At 49.4% G+C, this 14,320-nt stretch overlaps 1 protein-coding gene across 3 annotated transcripts in view; it reads right to left on the bottom strand.

Moving 5' to 3' along the window:
• PTP4A3 (protein tyrosine phosphatase 4A3) overlaps positions 1–14,320 on the bottom strand; it is a 41,890-nt gene that overhangs the window by 23,938 nt on the left and 3,632 nt on the right. The window contains exon 1 of one of the 3 annotated variants that reach the window (XM_077781851.1): positions 13,948–14,240. The exons of 1 other annotated variant lie outside the window; for it this stretch is intronic. The gene's annotated coding sequence lies outside the window, so the exon portion shown is untranslated. Of the gene's footprint in view, positions 1–10,725; positions 10,749–13,947; positions 14,241–14,320 lie in introns of those variants that run through there. One more of the 3 variants, XM_077781854.1, reaches the window with a different exon arrangement.

The following is a 14,320-nucleotide window of genomic DNA, read 5'->3' as shown; positions in this document are numbered from 1 at the left end:
AGTCTCTTGTGCTCTCATCCCAGCTCAGTGTTGGCACAGCTTCTCTCTGCACTCCTCAAAGCCCGTGTGGACAAACTTTTCAAACTTGATCAAGTGAAATCCCTCTGGATTCACTTCTTTGCCAGAAATTCAGAGGGACATTACAACAGGACATCAAGAAAGGATTTTGATCCTGGGCTGCCTGAGCAATCATCCCTGATGCTGAGCACAGGCAGAGAGCACCAGCTTGGACTTATTTTTATCTTAAGAAAGACATTTGAGCTTTTCCAAATCGAGCTTTTCCCTTCTCTGCTACACCAGTACAAGAATTGTGAGCTTCCTTATTTCACTGAACCTAGCTGCATTTCTGGTCTGCAGAGTCAACGAGAGGAGCAGCCAGCTTTTTGGCTGCCTTGGAAACTCTGCAGTCCAAGAAAATCAGACGAAACATTTGAATGTGCTCAAGCTTGTTCGTCAACAGTCTGATTTCTGAGGGAGCTGACCCTGCGTCCAGGCCGGCTGACACTGCACCGACAGCAATATTTTTGGGTCCTGTGTGGAATACTCCTGCAACAGCCCTGCTGCCAAGTCTTGCAAAAGTTCCCAGGCTGAGGAGCTGGACTTGAGGAGCATCCACTGCAGGGTTCATGTGAATTGCTGAAACATCTCAGCTCACCAGGGAAGGGTCAGAAGCGGGGAAGGATGTGCATCATGTTGTCTGCAACTCAATAAAAGCAACAAAATACCTACACAGGATTGTTTGACATCTCACATTGACTGTCACAGGAGGGCTGAGGTTGGAAGGGACCACCTCCAAGCTCCCCATCACTATGGGGATCTCACCACTGATGCCTTGGCACCCTCATGCACATCCTGCAAACACGCATTACCACCATGCCTGATTGATGGACGAGATTCCTGATCCCGGCTACATGAACTGTGCTCCTCTGAGGAGATGGAGCATCTACAGCACACTTCTAGAGTTAAAGGATGTAATTCCTTCCCTTTGCCCTGCCCAAGGTCACTGAAGGACATGGACCTGCATGGAGACACAGATCTCCTTTCCCAAATGCCCTGTCTCAGCTCCAAAGAGCACCAAACTCTTTCACTAGGGTCCTTCAGAGACAAGAAATGCACCCTCAACCCCAAAATGTGGTGATCACTCTGGATCCTCCAAAGAAGCTCATCCACAAGGCCTGTTTAGGTGCAGTGTCTGGTTATGGCCCAGGATGAGGCATCTGGCTGAGCCTGCAAGGTGGAAAGTTCAAGTGGCTGTTGTTTATTTGGCTTTGCAGAGAGCAGTCGCCCAGGCTGAACGTGGGCCAAGCACCTTCCCATGGCAGGAAACGCTGCTGGAGTCTTTAAATAACCACCAGTGGTCAGGGCTTTGGTTTACAGCTTCTCTGGATGGAAAACCATCCCTCACACTGTGTCTGCTCCAGCTCCCTCCTGGGTGTAAATGTCAACACTTCTCTCATTACCTCCTAGGTTTTCATGTCCATATCCACCAGCCCCATGTAGAAGCTTGACAGAAGCAGGAAAAGTTCCCCAAGCACAGGCATAAAATCACATAAGGGCTTTCCATCCTTTTTGAAAGTTGAATTTTATGTCCTTCAGTCAAAGCTTCCCTCTGCTTTCCTGTAAATTTGTAGCTCCCTGGGGCTCTCCTCACCCTCCCCATCCTGCTTTAAGGTCCACACACATCTCCTCATACTCCAGCATTGAACTGCACCACCATAAGTGCTCTTCACCTTCCTGCAGCTGGACTGGTGTGTTACCAGTTCATATGATTAAAATCAAGAATAAAATCCTTCCTCCAGGGCAAGTAGAAAATGCCAAGATCTTTCCACAAAGGCTTTTCTCAAGTATTTCCCTGGGATACTTGAAATCAGAAATCTTGCCAAGAACCTGGATAGAATGGGTCACCCAGTAAATCCTGCTTTACTGATGGAAAGTTCCCAAAAGCTGTTTCACTGGGAAGCCTGGCTACTTGGGGCTTTTGGCTTGCCAAGACTCCGGGGAACATAAATGATTTTTTTTAACCTATAGCTGTTCTAAAATGATGGCTGGTGAGAGGAAGCTCTGTAAATAAGCAAAATAACATTTTACAGTTGGAAAACAAGACCTTGTCCTGACCTCCTCTCTTGGGCAGATTCACTGGTGCACAGCAAACCAGTATTTTATTTTAAACTGTGCTTGTAAAAAGTTAAAAAAAGCTGCTTCCTTGACACTTAAGTCAGGTAAGGACACAGTAGGCCAATATGCCATATAAATAAGCCTGCTCTTGTATACACATGTGTTTTAAAATAAGCTTATGAAATGTAAACACATGGGCTTTAACAAAAAATAATTCAGCCTCACTGAAACCATTTAAGTGGGACTGAGCCAGGCTTCAGGGATCTGCTAACTATGACCCAAAAACCCCTTAGAGACAAATAAAACACTTTCATAAACATGCAAAAATGAGCAAAATTCAGTATTTTTCTGAAGGATCATCCCTAGAGGTGCACTTCTGTTTTGGTTATAAAAAGAAGAGACTAGGGAGGGAAAAGTTTCTCCCACTCCATGTGAGCATGTTCCACACTGCTCACCTTCTTCATACCACTGAGATGGGCAACTTTTCTATTTGTCCCTGGCCTGTATACTCCAGGAGAAGAACCAACCACCTGGGCTTTAAAAATAAAACACGGTCTCAGCTTCAGAGGGCCAGGTGCAAGGGGAAAAAACTACTTTTAACCCTCATTCTGCAAGAGGGGAATGCTGTGACCCCTCTGAGTGGTGCTTGTCTGAGTTTGGAAGATTTATTTGGAGTCAATGGAGATGTCTGACTGGTGGTTAATCCTGGCGCTGGGCACTGGGGCTGGGGAAGTGGACATCAAAGCATTCCTGCATCTGCTGGGGAAATGGGAGAGGCGGCAGACAGAGCTCTGCCTCCTCCCTGCGTGGCTGCTGGGGCTACAGGCAGCACAGACCCGAGCCTGGGGCTCTCCAGGCCCCAAAAAAGCTGTCCAGATGTCTGAGCAACACCCTGAAATGGATCTTCCCACCTGATTTGCTGGGTTTCCATCCTGCTGCAAACACAAACATGAGGGGATGCTTCAGCCCTCTGATAATTTTCGTGGTCTCCTCTGGACCCGCTCTGACAGGTCCATGTCTTTCTTGTGCTGAGGACCCCACACCTGGGCACAGTTCTCCAGGTGGGCACATTCTGTGAGTCTATGAAAATGAGCTCCCAGCAAGCTCACGAGATCAGTGACTGGTGGTGTCCCTAGATCCATCCATCCATCCATCCTGGGATCCATGGTAGAAGCTTTTCCTACCACTGACAGGGGATGGTTCAAACCTCTTGTGAGATGGTTCAGCAGCAACCCAAGAGTTAGCATCTGGCCTAGAGATGAAGAGCACATTAAGGATTTAGCAGGACCTGACAGCTCATAAAGGGCAGCTACGGTAACTTTGTCAAAGGCTGGCATTCAGGACTTCTGCATCCAAGGAGCCAAACAGCCTCAGGCAAGCTGTCTCGAGGGAGTTCTGGGTACACTGCATAAATCTCCAACCTTATTAAAGCTCCAAAGACCACAGAATCCAGCTCCTGACCTTCCCCAGAGCAGAAAACGACAAAACGTTTCCTGCTATTTATAGCAGCTGGAGAGCCTGATGGGAAAACCCCACTTGTGAAACGTGGGCTGCTTGCCACAGCTGCTCTCAGGGAACGGTCAAGCTGCTCTGAACTCCAGCCTGGATGGACCATTTCATCCCTGGGACCACTTCAGCCTTGGCAAGACCACGTCCAGAGGCTGCACAAGAGGAAAAGGCAAATGGATCTTGCTCCCGTTGGCTCTTCCAGGTCATGTTTGCATGGCCCAACTTGAATTAGACAAGGCTGAGCATCCCAGAGAGGTGGCTTCATCTGTGGGCTACAGGCACGTAGCCAACTTTGAAGACCACTCTTAACCTATATGAAGCTCCACCTGGATGTGACTGACCTCACCTAGAAGGCAACTGTCAGCTTTTTAGGGAAACTGAGGAGGTGGGCCCCTTTGCCCACCCCCCTCCTCAAAGCACAGCATGACAGGCACAGGCACGTTTATCTGCTGGCAACTGGATTTCCATTACTCTGGCACACATGGAAGGTGCTTTCCAGCACGTTCAGTCACACAGGTACAGGAAACCTTGCAGCCCAAGGCAAGCTCTTCCTGCACTGGGATGGGCTTTGCTGCTGGGAGCCTCCCAGCACCGGCCCTGCCGGAGAGGAACATTTGCTGTCATGCTGTCGAGGAGGATTCCCAAAGCTTCTGTCTTGGGCTGGTGCCAGCACGGGTGTTCTGCTCGCTCCCAGGCCGAGGGAAGCGAGCTGTTCCTCACGCAGGGCTGTGAGATGTGAAGGAACTCGCCAGCCACGAGAGGAGCAGCTGGCTCTGGAGCTGCCATGACGGTGGCTAAAGGCTGCGATGGCACCCAGGGACGTGCACTGACCACTGCCCTGCCACAGTCAGAAATAATCCACCAGGCTGAGGGCAGGGTGACAGTGAGTGCCATCGGTGTCAACGCAGCAGCGAACAGCTGGGATTTAGGAGCACACTGGGAACAGCACAGGTCACACTCCAAATTTCACCTTCATAAGGAAGGTTCTGCTCCGGTCCAGGCAATGATGCCTTGTATAGGATTCAGCTTGAGAACAGAAATCTGAATTCAGGGTCCCAGGAGCCTCATTAGAGTCATCACAAAAATCACAGAATGGTTTGGGCTGGAAAAGAACTTCAAATGTTATCTAGTCCAACAGTATTTACTCCTGCAATGAGCAAGGAGACCTTCCAGCAGATCAGGAGACCATTTCAGTCACCTGGTCCCAGGCTTCTTGACAGACTCCTCCTGTCCTTCTCTGCTACAGCTCTGCTGTTGGTGAATCTGTGTGGCCCCATGGCCAGTGTGGGAGACTGAGACCCTGACACATCTTATCCTCAACAACAAAACCCCAAACCACAGCCATGGCTAAGGCCTAGGTGCATCACCAAAGAGCCCAGACAGATCTTCTCCCAGGGAGATCTCGGCCCTTGTGATGGACAAGTTCCTTCTAAACATCCCCAGGCAGTTTGCCTTCAAATCCAATTAATAACTGTATTTTGTCAACAAAGTCTGGTCAGCAGCAATTCATAGACTTCACGCTGGTTAACCTTTTCCCACCAAACAAGCCCAGGGATATTTTGATTCTCTGTCCTACAGAAGTTTATTTGTGTAGGATCCATCCAGTTACCAGCTTCCGGCAATGAAAAGACACACCAGGAGCGTAATTGCTTTCTAATAGTTGGGGAAAGACTTGATGGCTGTGGCCAGGGCTCCCTGGCACTGGCACTAGAAAAGCAGAGCACTTGCCAAAGCCACCTGAGAGAGTCCAAGAGGTTTGTAATTAGCCTGGGAGAGAAATCAGAATGAGCACAGCAGCCCGACCATTGCCCCCAGGTGCAGAGAACCTGGAGGTCTTTTACTTGCTGGAGGCAAAATGCCTGGACTGGGATTGTGGAATATTGAAAGAAGACTCAACAGAGAAGACAGAAAGCCATCCCCACTTTCAGCCTTGTCCATATGCCATCACCCAGGAAGAAATGACTCAACACCAAACCAGTTCAAGATTCCCCAGTGCTTTTCACTGCTCAGGACCACATCTCATCATCTGATGCTCACAGGATTTTGAAGCAAAAGCAGATGAATGGGATCAAGGAAAAGGGCTACCTTAGCCTTGGACTGGTGAGGATTTTATGCCTCTTAGAAGAAGGACCAAGGAGAAAGATTTCTCACCTTCCTCATGACATGTGTGGGATGCATCTCTCAGCCCAGGATCACAGGCTGCTGCAGCTCACAGTTTGTTTCAGCTCCAGATTCAAAAGGATGGGCCAAAAGGGATTCAACTTGAGACTCCCTCACTGCCTGGACTCTCCTGGCAAATGATTAACAGATGCTGCACTGGCTGGCAAGCTCTTCACCCAGACAGAACAGCATCTGGCAGGCCCATTACTGCCTTGTGTGGCGGGTGTGCCCTAGAGAGTCTGGAGATTTACTGCCCAGATATAAAATGACTGAACTCTGTCCCAGGAGCACTTCTAGTGAAAAGCAGAATTTCTTCATAAAAGAACTTGCTTATCATAATTTCAATTATTTGCATATGAAGGGGAGGCCAGGAAGGCAAAGACACCCCAGGGTGACATGGGGAGGTGATAGTGCTGGCTCGATGGGTGCTGCCAGCTGGAGGAGGGTGTCTAGTTCAGTGAAGGAATGGCCATCCCAGAAAGGGTAGGGAAAACTGTGCCTTTTAACAGCAGTTGGGATATTTTCTTCGGCACATTCCTCTCCCTCCAGTAATCTTGTGGGAGCCTGGAAAGGCGGGTTGTGAAATGCAATTTCTCCCTGCTGGCAGCTCTGTAGGGATGCCAGGAGCCAGAGCAGCCTTGAACAGAGGCAGGACCAGTGTCCATCATGCTGCAAACATGAGACACCAATAATTAAACTGGGAGGTGAGGAAAAAGCCTTTCCCCACCATATACCTCCTCCCTGGCCTGGCTTGCCCCTGCATCAGGATGGACTGTATAGTGTCTCAGACTGGGTCAAGGGATATGGGGTGTACTCATCTTGATGCAATATTTACCTCTTGAGATCTGGGTGAGGTCACACATTTGCATCACTTTGGACTGTATTTGCTTATGGATAAAGAGTAAAACCCTTCAGGTTTCAGAGTAAATCCCAGTTTGGAGCAGTAAGTGGGAGAAGAGCACAGTGTAGGATGCACTGGCTTCCTGGGTGGCTCCTCCAGGCCATATGGGTGCTTATGTGGTGCCTGAAATCTCAGTCCATCCCATGGATGGGCAGAACATGGGGCTTTATCTGGCAGCAGTTTGAGAGGACGCTGGTCACAGCCAGGTGCTGGGCTGAGCCGTGCACGCTGTGTGATGTGTCTTCACCCACCTCTGCTTTCAATTAAAGCCACTAATGATTTTAGCAAGGAAAGACTGAACCAAGTGCATCCCTGGAAAGCTCGCTAATGCTGGCCAGATGTGCTGCTCCTGGCAGGTGCCACAGTGGTTGCAAGTGTGCAGGTGGCTTTGCAGGGGGGAAGTAAGGAAAAAAAAAAAAAGTAAAAAGAAAAAAAAAAGTTATGGGTCATTGCCATCAAACCAAATCTTCCAGCCTCAGAAAAACTGAATGGAGCCAGTCCTGGATGCTTTGTGGTCTGGGCTTGGGTGAGGCCCCAGGGCTGTAATGGTTTTATTTAGGGCATGCAATAACCTTTGGCTCCTATTGTATTTGGGTTTGCCAGAAAGGCAGTTGGTCTGGCTGGACTAAAGCTGGCAGTAATTACATGCCAATGCCTCCTCTGTAGTGAGGAAGGGCGAAAGCTAAAAAGAAAACCACGTGTGCATCCCCCTATTTGCTCCTTGATGTGGGACACACCTTAACCTCCCATGAGCAGAAATCCAGCTCATACTCAGCATTAACGCTTTGGAATGTTATTGACAATGCAGTCCAAAAAGGAGGAGAGATGCGGGAATGCTCCTGGTGTCAAAATGCATTTCGTAAGCGACCAGACTCATCCCCTGAAGGACACCCTCTGCCCCGCCCTGCCACCAACCCACCCAGCAGCCTTCCAGCCTCCGCCACTTCCCCCACTGAACACGCCAAATAAAAACCAGATGCTCCAAAATGCTTGAAGACATTCCCTTTCATCTGGTAATTGCTGCTTCCAAGTTAAAAGATCTTAAGTGGTCCTCAAACCCTCCTAAATGACCCAGACACCTATTTTTGTCCCTGTTTGGCTTCTGAGGCTCTTTGGCTTTGGCATCTGAGCCACCCTGCTGCTCCTCATCCCCTCTTCCCAGCAGCTGATGGCCAGTCCCAGCTTCCTTGGCAGCATTTGTACCCCTAGGACTGGCTTACTGCCACCCACCACTTGCCATCAGCCACGTGCAATCCAATCCCACTGCATGGGGTGCCACGATGCCACTGAGATGGGCACTGCTGCTCCCCCAGCATCAGATAGGTATGGTGCAGGAAAGTCAGGCTGTGGGGTGAAAAAATGAGGTGCAGAAGGCAAAATTAAGATGCAATTTGCAGTAATAGCACTGATAACAGTTCTATCTAAAACTGCAGCAGGAGGAAATAGACACCTCACCTCCCTCCCCAAATCTGACCTACACAAGCTTAAACTTAAATGAAGTACATCTGCATGAAGATTTTCCCTTGTCCTCTTCAGTCAGTGCATTTCTAGCTTTGACAAATAAACAGCCAGTCCTCAAACATCAGGCTCTGTATTGCTTGTGGTTCCTTCCCCTTTGTTTCTAAGAAATTAGTAACAGGAGGAGAAGGTTGCAAAACACATGCTGACCTCTCTTTTAAATACAGTGAGAAATCAAATAGGGAGAGAGGAACAAGGAAGATCCACTGCAGGCTGAAAATGCCCAGCTGTACCCACTCTGAGTGCTGGAGGCTGTGGATGCTGATTTAGGCAGCGAGAAAACACGATGCACAAAGCAAACCCAGTGATGAGCCCAGGATGTGATGCACTCCTGTGCTGGAGCTGCAGCTGTGAAGGAGCCCACGGGGCTGCTCAGAAAAGATTCAGGAGGGGAAATTAATTCCCAGCATGGTGTGCTAAACAACCATGGCCTGGAGGAGAGGAGCTGGGGGTCAAAAATCACTTAATGTGGAAAGATGCAATGGGGTCTGCTGGTTTCCTCCTGGTATCTGCTGCTGATGCTCAGTGCCCCATCAGCATCGCTCTCCCTGACAGTGGAGATGAGCGTTAGTGGGAATTGTGTTACACCAGCCCAGCAGCTTCACTGGAAATGGGAGATGAGAATAATCCTACTAATAACTGCAGAGGCCAGCTCCTCCTCAGTGAATCCAATTTACGCGTGGTTTAATGAGGGCACAGAATGATGGAAGGACACTGCAGGGGAATATGAAATCCTGCCTCAAATAGACACACTGGTGCAGTTTAGAATGGACAGAAGGAAAAATGAAAAAAAAGATTCTTAACTAAAGGGAAACTTGGAGGAAATAAGGAGCTGGTGACTGATGGCACCTGGAGCATCCTTCCTTCCATCAAAGGTACCAGTCAAGTTCTATCTGCCAAGGTGAAGGCAGAGGTCTAAATTGGGATGGATCAGCTAGCATCTCAGCATCACCAGGAATAAGCACAGAGATCCCAAAGAAAGCACATAAAAGGCAAAGCAAACCCATGGAAAAGATGCAGCAGTGAGAAATATGGTGAAAAATTATCATCCTGGGGAGAAAGCAAACACCTTGCAGCTCTTCCCATACCATCATGGATAGTTCTACACCTCCAAAAGGGGACCAGTGGTAAGGAGCCATGTGTGTATTTTGACCTGATGAACTTTCACATTTTAAATCCACTTCAGCCTTGGAGCAAAGCGCCTGGTGCAGCTGTGCGTGGGAAATGTCTGCTCCTCAACACCAGGGCTGAGATTAGCAAGGGCAGAAACATGAGCCCCGGCACTATGAGAAAGGAGAGGGAAAGGTGCTACTGAAGGCTGCACCAGGAAAAAAAAAAAGATCCTCTTCTGCCAGAAGAAGATGCATTTGCATTGCAAAAGAGAAGTGTGCTAATGAAATTAGATAATGGTTTCAAATCGGAGAGCCTTTGTCAGTGGAGAGGATGGTTGGGGTTGTCCTTCTGCAGGCTGGGAGGCAGCATAGTGGATTTTCCTTTTCAGTGGGTGAGCTGCAAATGAAGTTGCTGGGTCTGTCTCCACTGCAGCAATGAGGAAACCTAGATGCTCTTACACCACTTCCAGCCATGCTCCACCAGGAGCTCTGGGGTTATTTAGGTTGGCAGACCCACAGTACTTGGTAGAGCCTGCCAGAGGATAAATACCAGAGCAGGGAAAGGAGCCATCCAAGCTAAAAGCCAGTGCGGGTACAAGAAGAACAAGGCCAAATGGGTACGAGTCATCCACAAATAAATTTAAGTTGGAAATGAGAGCAGTTTGTATCCGTGCGAGCAGCAAGGCTCTGGCAACAGCTTTCCCAGAGGACTTGCCAGGGTCAAACAGCTCATTAGTTTTAAGAAGGAAGCTGGCAGGGGGTTTGTGTCATGGCTGCTTATAACAACAGGGGGGGACCAGCCAAAAATTGGTGGTGGCCCTGGGGCTGTCTTCAGCAAGGCATGGGTCTGCAGCCACATCCCACCTGTGCTGGCAGGATACGGAGGGATGCAACCGCATCCGCTCGCTCTTGGAGACAGAGGGAAGCTGCACGGGGAGGAAAATAAAAATGCAGAGCTCCATTTTTCCAGCTGACAGGAGCTTAAACACCGGCTGGGAATTGGGCTCAGGGCCCTGTGTGAAATTCAGCTTGGCTCGTCTTGAGACAGCAGCTCTACTCCCTGAGCACCCTACGAGCATTTCGGTAATAGCAGGGGGAATCAGACTTACTTGTCAAGCGTGTTGCTATTTGTGCAAACGCTCTGTACCAGAGGGAAGCTTGAAGAACAAGTCTCCTTTTTATAGAGCGTTGGATGCTGGCAGTGAGCCTGCAAATTAGAAGGAATTCAGAGACGAGCAACAACAACAACAACAAAAAAGCCTAAGAAGCTGGAGGGATTAGTTTGGGAGGAGAGGGAAAAAAAAAAAAGAGCTAAGTGTGTGGTCCAGTGGATGCGACTTTGGGTTGGGTACAACCCAGTGCTGTCCCATCCACAGCAAATCTCTCTGTGCCATGTGCAGGTTTCCCTACCTGTCCTTAAGAGGCAAGATGTGTTCTCTGCCACCTCAGGAGACAGCTCTGTCATGTCCACACAGAAAAAAAAAAAAAAATTTAAAAATTACATATATGATAGAAAGTCAGTAAGAAAGTAAGTAAGAAGCCAGAGTAAAGGTCAGCTCACGAACAAAATCTGTTTCAGCTAGGAACAACTCAGCCATGGCAGTGAAGGGTGTGTATGGAAGAACCCCCTGCTGCAATGTTTTTTTATAGGGTGGCTTTACCCCAAATTAGCTCAGCTCATCCCCAAACCTGCTGAACCGCTCAGAGAAGTGCAACATCCCCAGCTGGATGTAGTCTTGCTATCAGCATCCTTATTTTTTGGGGCACTGAGAAGGGCAGGAGTGACCTGGATCATGGGTTTAATCATCAGCCTTCAGCCTGGCTGCACTTGCACTGGTGCCAGGGTCCTGGAGAGGGGACTTGGGCAAGAGCCCAGAACTGTCTCTGCAGGGAAAAGCTTGGCTGTCCCCAGCTTGGGGTACTCAGCCTCACAGGGACATTCCCGTGACCAAAAAGTTGCACCAGTCGGGATGCAGCAACACATCACCCTGGGGAGCACCAGCACAGGGACATCCAGAGCCTTTCAGGGATGAGACCAGCTTTCCAGTTTGTTGACCAAACCTCCCCCTTTTAGTGCCTGTCACACAAGCATGGATGAAGCTGTAATTTGCCATGATGGGATGTAGGAGAGGAAGGGACACAAAGGAGGAAACAAGCCTTCCCTTAAATGCCCCCTAACGCCACCTTAAAAAGTAATGAACCAGGGGCAGTGGAGGTTACTGGTTTGGTATGAGAATTTTCATGAGCATGAGAAAAAGAAAGACCACATTGCTCCAAAGTACTTTTTTTTTTTTTTTAAGCAAGCTTCAGGGGCTCTGGGAGAGCAAAGCTTGCTGCAAAGTTTGTTTTCTGTTGTGCCCATGTTACCAAGCAGAGCTGGCCGTGGAATGTGCAGCCAGGGGCACCCAGCCGTGCTGCACCCCTGGGTAAGGCTGGTGGCCAGGTAGGATGGCCAGGTAAGATGGCATGGTGAGGGTCACTGAGCCTTGGGCATTCCTCCAGCCCAGGACATTGCCCAGCCACCCATCTTCCCAGTTTAGCAAAACTTTGCTTCCAGCAGTGCCCCATTTCCAACAGTTGTGTTGCACATGCAGCTAATAAATGAACATCATATCGACATCAAAAAAGTGTTTTTTAGATGTTGGGATAATTAGGGCAATTGCCCTGGCGCCTTTCCCTGGGGTGCCAGGGTGCAGCACGGTAGCTGGCAGCTCCCAAACCCTTCTCCGGAAAAGTTCAAACCCTCAAATACTTGGAATTGCTCTTTGAGGGAATTTATTTTAAAGCCGCTTTAACGGCAGCTGGGAATTACCAGGGAGGCACTTTGCTCTGCTATTTCCCAGCTGCTGACCCTGTTCGCATGAAGGGGGCCCCGGGCAGCCGCCCAGCTGGGACGCTTGGGGACATGTGCCGAGCCAGCACTGCCTGGAGTTGCACCCAAAATTTCCCTTGTCTCAGCTTGCAGCAAAAGCACAGAGAAGGGCTGCTGTGCATGGCAGGAGCGAGAAAAATTAACTCCCACATCCAGCAGTGATGGTGTGAGTTTGATGTGAGGGTTATCTTTTAAGACTCTGCTCCCATGAGGGTTTAAAATTGTACCCAACTATGCTGCTTCCTCCCCAGAGCAAAAGCAGAACTGGGGAAAGGCTATGAGCCTCCTAAACACTCAATCAACATCCCAATGCGTTGGTGGCATGTTGTTTTTTAAGCAGCATTTTAGTCTTAAAAAGGGTTACTGAGCAAAATCAGTGACAGCAAGTCAGCAGCTAAATGTCATCAGGACTGCGAGCGACAGGTCCTGACGGAAGGTTGGAAAATGCCACCACCAGAGATGTGGTTGCTCCTCCTGCAAACCTTCCATGTCCTTATTTGTCTGAAAGGGTTATGGAGCCCTTCTCCCCTCCACACCTACACAGGGACACCACAGCCACCCCGCCTGTCTCAAGCCCTGGGGATGAGCTGGGAGCCCTGGAATAGGTGCAGGCAGCTGGGTTGGGTCTAGTGGCAGAAAGAAGCAACTCCAAGCCCAACAGCTGCCAGATGTGAACCCACCTGCAGGCACCAAGTCACTGAAGTGAAGGGGCCCCCAAAGCCACAGGCAAGGGTTGGCCTGATAGGCATCAGCCCCCTGCATGGCTTTCTTCTCCCTGCTGTCACGCTTGAAAACCATATGTGGAAAAACACAGCAGAACGAAGAAGGTTTGAGTGTCGAGTTGGAGGAGCTGGGGGAAGAAAACAATTTGGCAAGGAAGGAGGAGCTGAAGGACACAAGTGTTCCCATTTTGGTTCACAACTCCCTCGGGTGCTGCTTGGAGCGTTTATTGACCAACTCGCCTGCCCTCGATGAGCTGGCCTTGCAAACTGTGGCAGGAGGGAGGCTATTCCTGGTCAAGGCATGTACAACAGCAACACTTTCTTAACTCTATAATCAACCAGTGACACACAAAACACACAGTCAAGGACTTTCCTGGAGAGGGCTCCAGCTCTGCAATTACTGCACCTGCAGCATCACCACAAACAGTCATCAGGTGCTCTCCTGAAATGCTTCAGTGGTCCCCAAAAAAGAGGAAAAAAACAGCTAAGTCCAGCCACACGGACACAATCTGCTTAAAAAAATCAAGGTGCATCCTTGACTCCAGCAATGCAGCAGACAGAGAGGACTGACTTGCCTCTCTCATTATTAGACAGAAAATAATGATAAAAAAATGAGATGCAGCCAGGTCAGGTTCATTAAGGGTGAAAGGCAATGGTTTGACTCCAAACCCAGCTGTTCTCCCCAGCATTGATATGATCTTCCCAGCACAAGTCTGCGCAGGAACTCGCCATCCCCCCCTGTTCCTTGCAACACGATAGCACAGCACATCGCCCCCAGCTCCCAAGTTAAACATCTTATTAACTGCAGTGACGTAAAAGAGGAAATCTCCGAGAGCTATCACAGAGATGAGAGGGAACACATTTACCATCAGTAGGCAATGATACCGCTGCAGAGAGATATGCACATAAAGCAGCACCCAGCCCCTCCTTCCCCTCCCTCCATGTCATGGGAAACGAAACCTGACAGCCAAACAGCCCCGATACAAGACACTCGCTGTAAAAATATTTTTAAGATTGAAAAACAACAAAAAAACTTGCCTTCCAGGAAACCATTTGGATACAAACCCTGCGCAGCTGCAGCCACCCTTGGTGTCGTACTCATCCCTCCTGCTTCGGCTTAGAAAACATGCAGGGTGGGGAAGGGGAAAGGAAATAAAAAAAAAATAGGGAAAAGAAGAAGTGATATTGCAGCTGATGAGCTGCGAGAGGCTGTTGGCAAAGTGGTCCAGCAATCATCTGAAATTCAGACGTCACGTGTGGGTTCTGTCTGCAGCTCCCGCGCAGCCCAGGCTCAGCACTTCGCCCAAGTGCACACGCAGCAATTCCCTGTGCTGAGCTCTCCCGCCCCACTCCCACACGCTTCCCAGCCCGTGTCCTATCCCAACCATACCCAGCAGGTTTTGGCACTGCA

The sequence above is a fragment of the Lonchura striata genome, chromosome 1 (assembly GCF_046129695.1).
Source record: "Lonchura striata isolate bLonStr1 chromosome 1, bLonStr1.mat, whole genome shotgun sequence".
Classification (NCBI taxonomy): Eukaryota; Metazoa; Chordata; class Aves; order Passeriformes; family Estrildidae; genus Lonchura; species Lonchura striata.
Note: the sequence above shows the minus strand (reverse complement) of the source record. Positions and strands in the feature narration are given on the sequence as shown.